This window comes from Pelobates fuscus, chromosome 3 (assembly GCF_036172605.1).
Source record: "Pelobates fuscus isolate aPelFus1 chromosome 3, aPelFus1.pri, whole genome shotgun sequence".
NCBI lineage: Eukaryota > Metazoa > Chordata > Amphibia > Anura > Pelobatidae > Pelobates > Pelobates fuscus.
Window position 1 is genome coordinate 393,430,444 of NC_086319.1, and position 9,180 is coordinate 393,439,623.

The following is a 9,180-nucleotide window of genomic DNA, read 5'->3' on the forward strand; positions in this document are numbered from 1 at the left end:
TGCCCTGTGTGAGGATCGAACTCACGACCTTCAGATTATGAGACTGACGCGCTACCTACTGCGCTAACAAGGCAGATGAAAAGTTTTTCACTTCGTCAAATGTAGGTCCTGTAAGAAAAGTATTGCTTCATTTGTTGTTCAAAATAAGGTACATATAGTAAAATGCAAATTAGAAAAGCAATACTGTTAACCCCTTAATGACGACCGTCACTCAGGGGAAACCCTTAACGACGAGTAACGGACCTCGTCCATCACGCGGCAAAATTAACCCCAGATCGCCGTGATCGCTGCGATCGCGGGGTTAATGGTGCTCCGGTCTGCCTCTGTATTAGAGGCAGACCGGGACCACCCTATCGGGCTACCCCAGCACCGGAGCTCGCTCTGACAGCCTGTCAGAGTGAGCACATGTGCTCAGTATACTCACCTTCCACCTCCCTGCACTTCAGGGTTCACTGTAAAGTGCAGGGAGACGGATCGGTGCTCATCCTGCCCCCTGTGTAAAAAAATTTAAATAAAGTTAATTTAAAATCCCACCCCCCTTTACCCATTTTAATAAAAAATTAACCAATTCCCTGCCAATTGATGAGAGCTTCTGAAGCTCTGTCCTTAAGGGGTTAAAAGAATACAATGCAAATAAAAAAAAGCAATACTGTTAACCCCTTAATGACGACCGTCACTCAGGGGAAACCCTTAACGACGAGTAACAGACCTCGTCCATCATGCAGCAAAATTAGCCCCAGATCGCCGTGATCGCGGCGATCGCGGGGTTAATGGTGCTCCGGTCTTCCGGTCTTCCTCTGACTACAGTGATCAATTGGCAGGGATTACATTTTACTATGATCTGATTTTTTTTTTAACCCCTGAAGGTTCGTTCATTTTTTTTTTTAACCCTCAGGGGTTAAATTTATTTTATTAATTAATTTAAGTATTTTAAAATTATAAATTTAGCTAGCTGGGGTGGATGGAAGTTAGTGGGGAATTGGGGGATTTGGTGTTAGGCTAACTAGGGGTTAACGTTAAAAAACGTTTTAAAATAAGCTTTAAAAAGTTAAAAATTAAGTTAAAAAAGTTTTAATAACGTTTAAGTAAAAAAAAATAAAAAAAAACACCCCCCTTTACCCAGTCCAAATAAAATTAACCCCTTCCGTGCCAGCCGATCACTGCCTACAGTGATCAAAATACAGATCACAGTATTATATTGCGATCTAATTTTTTTAACTCCTGATGATTAACTTTTATTTTATTTTTTTTTGTCAATCTTTCTTTTATTGAGGCATATATGGTGGGGTACAAAATAAAGAGAGGGAAATGCAATAACGGTTGACGGTGGAGGGTTCGTACATCATTAATTTGAAGAAACCACATTTCCTGAGTAGCGATGCCTCATTTTTTTTTTTTTTTTTTGTTAAAACAGTTTTCTGTTGGCTTGTTGTGTAGCATAAACATAATATAACCATAAACAGTGCCTATCTAGGTAAACTATGAAAATAGAGAGTCAGTAGGCTATATAACATCGTAGACACGCTTTAGATGATTAAATCGTCAGGTTAAACATTCAAGAATATTGCAAGCTAGGTAACTATCTGAATACTCATCAGTAGGAAAAACAATTTGTAAGGAGGTAACTACGTTAAACGTGCATACAGTGGTGGCTGTGCTCAAGGCTAAACATGTATGGCTGTGTGAGTTAACTAAGAGCTTACATTTACACTTCACGACAGGCGTATACATATGTATAAGGTGCCAATGTTTGCTAGGCTGTGTATGTTGAGCGTATTCTCTGAGTCTCACTGTGGTAAGAGTAAGCTAAAGGGTTGTAGCGTAGTGTTCCATACAAAATTTAAAAATAATTTAATATAAAATAATAACATAAAGTTATACGAGTAGGCAACATAGTAAGCATGGTTACAAGTGGGAGTGCAGCAAGGAGAGTCCATGTGGGTCATTCAAGTTAGGTCACTACAGCCATTGGCTGAGAGTGATGGTGGTGGGACTGTCAGTTAGTGGGGCCTGTTCAGCCTATACCTTTGCTGGGTAGGGTGGAGAAGTTGGCACCGTCGTTCAGTAAAAGCCACAGGGGTGCGGCATGGTGCGAGTTGGTGTCGGCCGTCGGCCAGCCCCAGGTCATAATGAAGGCCTTCACCTGTGTTCCACCGACTCGGTTGCTCGGAGAGGCCGGGTCGTCCCTTCGTCGGGCGCCTTGTGTTCTGCCGCCGCCAGCGGCAGGCAAGCCTCCGGCGGTGTGGTCGGTGTCTTGGAGTCTGACTCCATGTGGTCTTCGGCCTGGGAAGGCGTTGTAGACGGCCCATGGTAGAGGCTTCAGGTATGTGAGTGAGTAGTTGGGCGGTCTGTCGTAGTGTATTAGTACCTCGCCCCTGCTGCTGTGGGTGAAGCTCTGGGCCTTGAGACAGGACTAGGTGGGTATAGGAGTGGTCGAGGATATACAGCAAGCCAGCTGAGCAGCCCTTTGTGGACATGGTGCCTCTTCGGCCCTGGGTCAGTGTGAGGGCTGGTACCTTCCTGCCACGAGCCTGGGGTCCTTTCAGGTCCAGGGACTTTCCCGGCGGGCGGGTGCATTGGGCTGTGCATGGGTCTGGCGCGTGTTGCCGTGTGGCGTCTACGGCCCTCCGCTTGTGTGGCCGGTACCTGCGGGTCAATCCCCTCATTGCCCTCTGTCCAGGTGGGCGATTCATGCGAGTTGCTGTGGCTTGGCGTTTTTTGGTGCCCTTCTGAGGTTTCCCAATCCTCTTGGAGCCGCCTGCTAGTGCTGTAGGTGGGCTAGTGAGAGGTATGTCAGCAGCTAGTCGTGTGTGGGCCAGTAGCTGAGTCCAAAATTTATCAAAGATTGCGTCCAGAGAGTCTCTCACCGGTAGATTGAGGTCTGGTGATGCAGGCTGCAGCTGCTTTCCAGGAGTGTAGTCGTCGCTTATGGCCGCCATCTTAGAGGCCTGCTCCTCCAGTCCGTCGTCTGTGGTTGCCGGCTGCGTCAGCAGATTAGGGACCGGGCCGGTTCTGTGTGGCGGGGACCGGGTTAACCCCCACCGGTCCAAAAGGGGGGGGGGATGATTTGTGCTGGTCTGCGGCTCTGAGCGGCTAGCGGGAAGCAGCCGTCTTCCCAGCCAGTCCTCTCTTGTAGGCCACAGCCTTCCGCTTCGGATCCCGGGCGGCAAGTCAGGTATCTGCGGGTGTGCACTGGGTTCCCCAAGCTGATTAGCCCCGTATTGCGGGTTTTCCAGGGTTGCACCCACCGATTTCTGGCGGTTATGTCGCCATCCGGCGGGAGCTCGAGCAGAGCACCTTTTATTTATTTTTTAACCCTCAGGGGTTCAATTTATTTAATTAACCAATTTAAATATTTTATAATTATATATTTTGCTAGCTGGGGTGGGTGGGAGTTATGGGAAAATGGGGAATTTACTGTTAGTGCTGCTTACTGCTAGTTAGGGATTAACGGTAAAAAGAAAAGCTTAGAAAAATGTTAAATCTGTAAAAAAAAAAGTTTTAAGAAAGTTTAGGAAAGTTTAAAAAAATTTATAAGCAAAACAAAAGTTTAAAAACTAGTTTTAAAAAGTAAAATTTTTTTTTTAAAAAAGTAAAAAAATACATTTTAAAATGCTCATTACCACTACACCTGGAACAAACTAGAGATAAAATGATCCCACGCCATGGTTCAAAATATGCATTTTGAATTACCCCAGGATGTATTCTTTAATAAATAGTATGTGTTTGTGGGGAAGTTTCAATAACCAACCATCTAAACTACTCCAAATTGGAACATGGACACGTAAAACTTCAAAGTTAGAAAAAAACTGAATGGCTGCGTCTCAAATGTGCCCCTTCAACATCCACATATACCTGGCAAAGGTACATACAGGGTTATTGCTGTACTCAGACCACATAGCTGAGCAACATATTAAGTATTATACAGTCGTAGCACACATAAGGTTTGCAAAATATACTGTGTAAACTCACTTTGTGTGTCAAAAAGGCAGAAAAAAATGCTTATTATCACTACACTTGGTTATCCCACGCTAAGGTTCAAAATATGCCTTTTGAAATGCCCTGGGATGTCTTCTTTAAGAAATCGTATGGCTTTATCGGGTATTTGGATTAAATAGCCTGGTAAAATACTCTAAAATGTGACACGGGCACAGCGTAAAAGTTTAAAGTTTGAAAGCCTTCCCCCGCCCTGCAGCGCTCAGTCTGCGCGGAGCCCTCCATGGGTGAAGAAGGACTATTTTTTTTTGCGCTTGTTTTTTTTTTTTTTTTAATATATAATTGCGTCAGTTATTATGGTTTTTTTATTTGGCCTTTTTGGGGGCTGAAAAAAGAAGATTTTAAGAAGAAAGAAAACATCGAATAGTAAGGTTTTTTTTTGTTTTTTAGGGTGAGGGGGGTAGGTAGGGCCCCCACCAGCCGCTCAGGGGTGGGGGCCAAGGTGGAGGACCTTAGGTCCCCCCCCTTATTCTTGATTAGGGCCCCCACCCACCGCTCAGGGGTGGGGGCCAGGGGGGAGGACATTAGGTCCCCCCCTTTATTCTTGTTTAGGGCCCCCACCCACCGCTCAGGGGTGGGGACAGGGGGAGGATATTAGGTCCCCCCCTATTAGTATTTAGGGCCCCCACCTGATGCTCAGGGGTGGGTGCCAGGGGGGAGGACAATAGGTTCCCCCCCATCATTTTACTCTAGGGCCCCCACCCGCCACTCAGGGGTGGGGGCCGGGGGGGGCACTATTTTAATTTTTTTTTACTTTTTCACTGTTTACTAGACATGCCCCTACTCGCGGTATAGCGAGTAGGAGCTAAATTTACTAATACTAAGTAATTTTTACTTAGTATTAGTAAATTTGGCTGAAAGACCAATTTAGGTCTTTCAGCCTTTCGTTAGATAACTCCCTAATACCATGGGAATTAGGGAGTTATCTACCAAGCAGCTGCAAGAGAAGTCCCGAGGTGCCGAAGTCCTGAAATTCCGAAGTTCCGAAATTCCGAAGTGTAAAAGTGCTGAAGTTCCGAAGTGGCGAAGTTCCAAAGTTGCCGAAGTTCCGAAGTCTTGAAGTGCCGAATTGGCGAAGTCCCAAATTGCGAAAATCCCGAATTTCGGAATGCCGAACCGAACCGAAGATTTTCCCCATGCACATGCCTAGTGCCAAAAACAAAAAAAAACACAATTTTACTCCAATATTTAGCAGAGGTTGGCGGTGAAATGGCTACGTAGAAAGTGCCAAAAAAACTTTAGGTAATTAGCCCGTGATGTCTACTTTATATAAATATATACTTTTGTGTGGCAATTTTGTTTTCTTTTATGGCTATTAAGCTTACAAGACAAACATACCAAATTCTAAAATTACTCCACATTAAAAGTTTATTTTACTCCTTGCGCTTTGTGACCTGTAACTACCAAAAAAAACTTAAAATCCCAGACACATTATATATTCTGTAAATCAGAACAACTAAATTAATTTATTTTTGGGCTTCCATGCGGGGCAGACGTGTGGGACTTGAGCTCCAGTGCCTTTCTAACTCTGAAGCGGGACAACCCTGACTAATCGACTAATAAATGCTATTGGAAGGCATTATCTGGAAGCAGGACACTTGAGCCACACGCAGACACCGAATCTAGCCTGTAACCCGATGAAGACCTGAGCCTCGCTGCTGCGGCCTACTGAATAAGGGCTTGGGAGAGGCGGCCGACCTCCCTGCCTTTAAATTCCCGGTTTGGTTCGGCGGCAACCCTACCACTCCCCCTCTGGACTGGCGGGGACATCCCGGTCCTTGCTGGGGGTGCTAACCCCCATATTATCGCCTTCCCAAGCGAGCAAACCACCAGCCACACGCGACAAACTGAGCCCAGCCATGATGGCGGCTCAGAAGCAGCGTAGGACCCAGCGAACACCAATTAAGCCGCCCACGCACACGCTAGAGTTTGTAAGCAAGCTATGCACCTATCTCTGGGCGAAGCTCAAAGACAAGAGACAGACCTACAAGCTAACGGTGAGAGCGGTAAAGGCGTGGATACGCCCGGCTACCCGGCGCCACCTGCAGGAGTACCCATCCTGTAACTGCCGAGCGGCCTCAAGATGGAAACAAAGCCTAAGATCAATATGGCAGGAAATGGCGCCAGGGCCCTCGGACAGCCACGCTCACAACCCCAAGCCTCTGAACAAGACAGATCGAGGCACCTATCCAAACTCCCAATCAGCGGCACTAACACCTCTGAACCGGCACAGCGTGAGCCCTCACAATACTCACACAGCCAGCAACGACGCTGACCAGCCCCAAAGACCGCATCCCTGGGACGCACGGGAACAGCTCCCAGCTGCACCACCGAAGGAAGCACCTGCAGGAATTGCCCTGCGACAGCTCACCGGGAGGCTTGCACACCTTCTGCCAAGTGGGGGCATCGGCTGAGAAGGGCCAGCTGACAAGACTCATGGGACTTTTGTTGACTATACCTGAATTAACCGTGCAGCCCCCCCCCGATAGACCCACTTCGGATGACAAAACGGTCCTTCCTTACAGCCCACCCGAACCCCTTCACAAGACTAGTGGTTAAAATTGCGACAGGTGTCTTTCTGTTTTTGTTTTCGCTCCCCTCTTTATCATAAGCTGTCTTGAGGCGAGGGATTTCATGCACCCGGCTAAGATGGGTCACTTGTTAACCAATTGTTAGGTCACTTGTTATGTCTCCCTGAACTAACAGGCATGAGCCACGCTGTACCTAAGCTTGCTCACACCGGTATCAATTCTTAATCTGCTTACAAGTCAGCTAAGCATAAATAGTAACACACATCAATGCTACAGATGACCAGAAACGCTTGCATCCTATATGTTTTTGACAATACCTAGTACCTGATTAGCCTGACTTTCATTCTTCACCTTGGCCAGTAAGCTAGAGTTACACATACTTCTTTCACTGTCCTCGGTGATACCATATGTAATGCCTTAACTGTTAAAGCCCCAGCATGTTTTCACCACTAAGGTCACGTAACTACATTATTGTTTATAGCCTAGTTATCACACCGAACTAAATTAATCATACTCCTGAATTGTGTTTAAATATAACTCAATAAGCCTGATTAAATATTAAAAATTGTGCATGCTATTCAAATGCCCCGCATGTTACGCGTGGGAACAGCCTGAGGATTGCCTTTGGGGTACCTCTAGCCAGCTTGTACTATATATCTGCACTACAAAAATAAAGAATTAAAATAAAATAAATTAATTTATTTTTAATTACTTTCCTTAACCTGCACTAATTGTGCACACATTATTATTGCAAAAACTGTAAAAATACACAAAATGTTGCATTTTTTTGCATTTTTCTGTATTTTTTTTATAATAAATAAGTATATATATATATATATATTTGTGCTCGGAATTTAATATGAAATGGATATTTGATTGATATGAAAAGTTGGTTGTGGTGTGCCGAAACCAACGTCCGAGTGGGCCTGTAAATAAAAGAGGGCCCACCAAGGAGAATTGTATGTTCTAAGGGTGCTGGTGGGTGGGGAACACTTGAACTCGAACGTCAGAGGTGAGTAGGGGCTGGGAGTTTAAGTAGGGGACTTACTCCTCCCACAAATTCAGGCCTAATGGCCTTTCTACTTGTGCTCGGAATTTAATATGAAATGGATATTTGATTGATATGAAAAGTTGGTTGTGGTGTGCCGAAACCAACGTCCGAGTGGGCCTGTAAATAAAAGAGGGCAAAGAGAAGTTCGAAAGATCACACTTTATTGCATTTGTTTACATGACTATATTCCGAAAGGCCGGGCAAAGCTCTCGTTCTGGTCGTGGAGTGTACGTATTGTATATAGAGTATTTCCAACGACCCAGTCTTTAATGATGTGGACCGGAGTGTTAGAACTAGAAGCTGCTGAAGCGGCTCCTATGCGGAAGGAATGCCCGGAGGATGAAGCTGGTTGTAACTCAATTACCCCAATAAAAAATTCTAACATGCGTGGTGAATTTTCTGTAGTGAGTGGGTGCCCTTGTAGTTGCAAGAGTGGCGAGTTTGCAAATTGTGCGTTATTTGTAGACCGTAGGTGGGCTAGTGCCTTAACTGAGCACCAAGCATTGTTTGTTGGAAGAGAGGGATGATAGTGGGGTGTGGTGAATGATTAGTTTAGGTAGATGGAATAGTGAGAATGTAATAATCGTCTACTTTAGTGAGTTGTGAGGTTTTAAGGTTGTGTGTGGTATCTCCTTGACAAATAACCGTAAATTCCCTAGGTCTTAGGAACCCATAAAACCTAGATAGATAACCGATTTGATCACCAGGTTTGTGTTTCGAATCAAATGGGGATTCGTCAAGGAGATTGCTGAGTAGTCTGAAGATAGGCCCATCTATTGGAAGTCTGGTGGTGATAACTGGAACCGAAACTTTAAAGTTGCCCTTTAAGATTTCTTAATGGGGTAGGATGAAAAACAAAGTGGTGTTGTAAGGGAAATTAGTGAGGCTGTGATGCTGCACCCCGATGAGGTATAATTTGATTGTATAGTGTGAAAGTTTTAAGTGTAAGTGGAAAAAAGAGGCAAAAGCCACCATGGTTTGGGTAGAAAAATCACCTTGTAATCCAAATTCCGCTGTGAATTAATTGAAGATGGTAAGTGCCCTATTGCAGGTGATAGTTGTGTTGGGTGATAGTGCATGGTGTGAGAGCCCTAGCGTGGTGCATAAGTATGTTTAATCCAGGATTAACTCGTGACACGTCGGTGTTCTGGATGGTTGATGGTGGGCTGACGGGAGCGCCTGGAAAAAATACCTGGAATTGAGATCGAGACAGAGCATCAGCGGCCGTGTTGTGAATACCCGGGAATACTGGACGGTTGCTGCCAGCCAGGTCAGCTTGCGGGTCGGCCGCATAATGGTAAGGGAGGATGAGCGCCCTTTGTTAATGATATCGCAAGCTGACGAATTGTCGGAATAGCATCTTACTGCCCTGCCGGACCAGAGGTGACCCCCAGGTGTGTGCGGCCGCCACGATGGGATACATTTCAAAAAGGGGAGATGTTACTCTAAAAACCCGGCAAGGCCAGTGACCCCTAAACCAGTGATTCCCGAATATAGCTGTGAACCCCGTGTTGGCTGCTGCGTCAGTGTAAATGCAGGGTGAGGAGTTGGAGAGAGGGGGAATAAACATGGAGATACCGTTCCACACAGTCAAAAACTTTC

General features: G+C 45.5%; 1 non-coding gene across 1 annotated transcript; it reads right to left on the reverse strand.

Moving 5' to 3' along the window:
* Positions 1–73, reverse strand: TRNAM-CAU (transfer RNA methionine (anticodon CAU)). Its single transcript has one exon. It is a non-coding gene; the product is annotated as a tRNA-Met (tRNA).
* Positions 74–9,180: the final 9,107 nt, after the last annotated feature.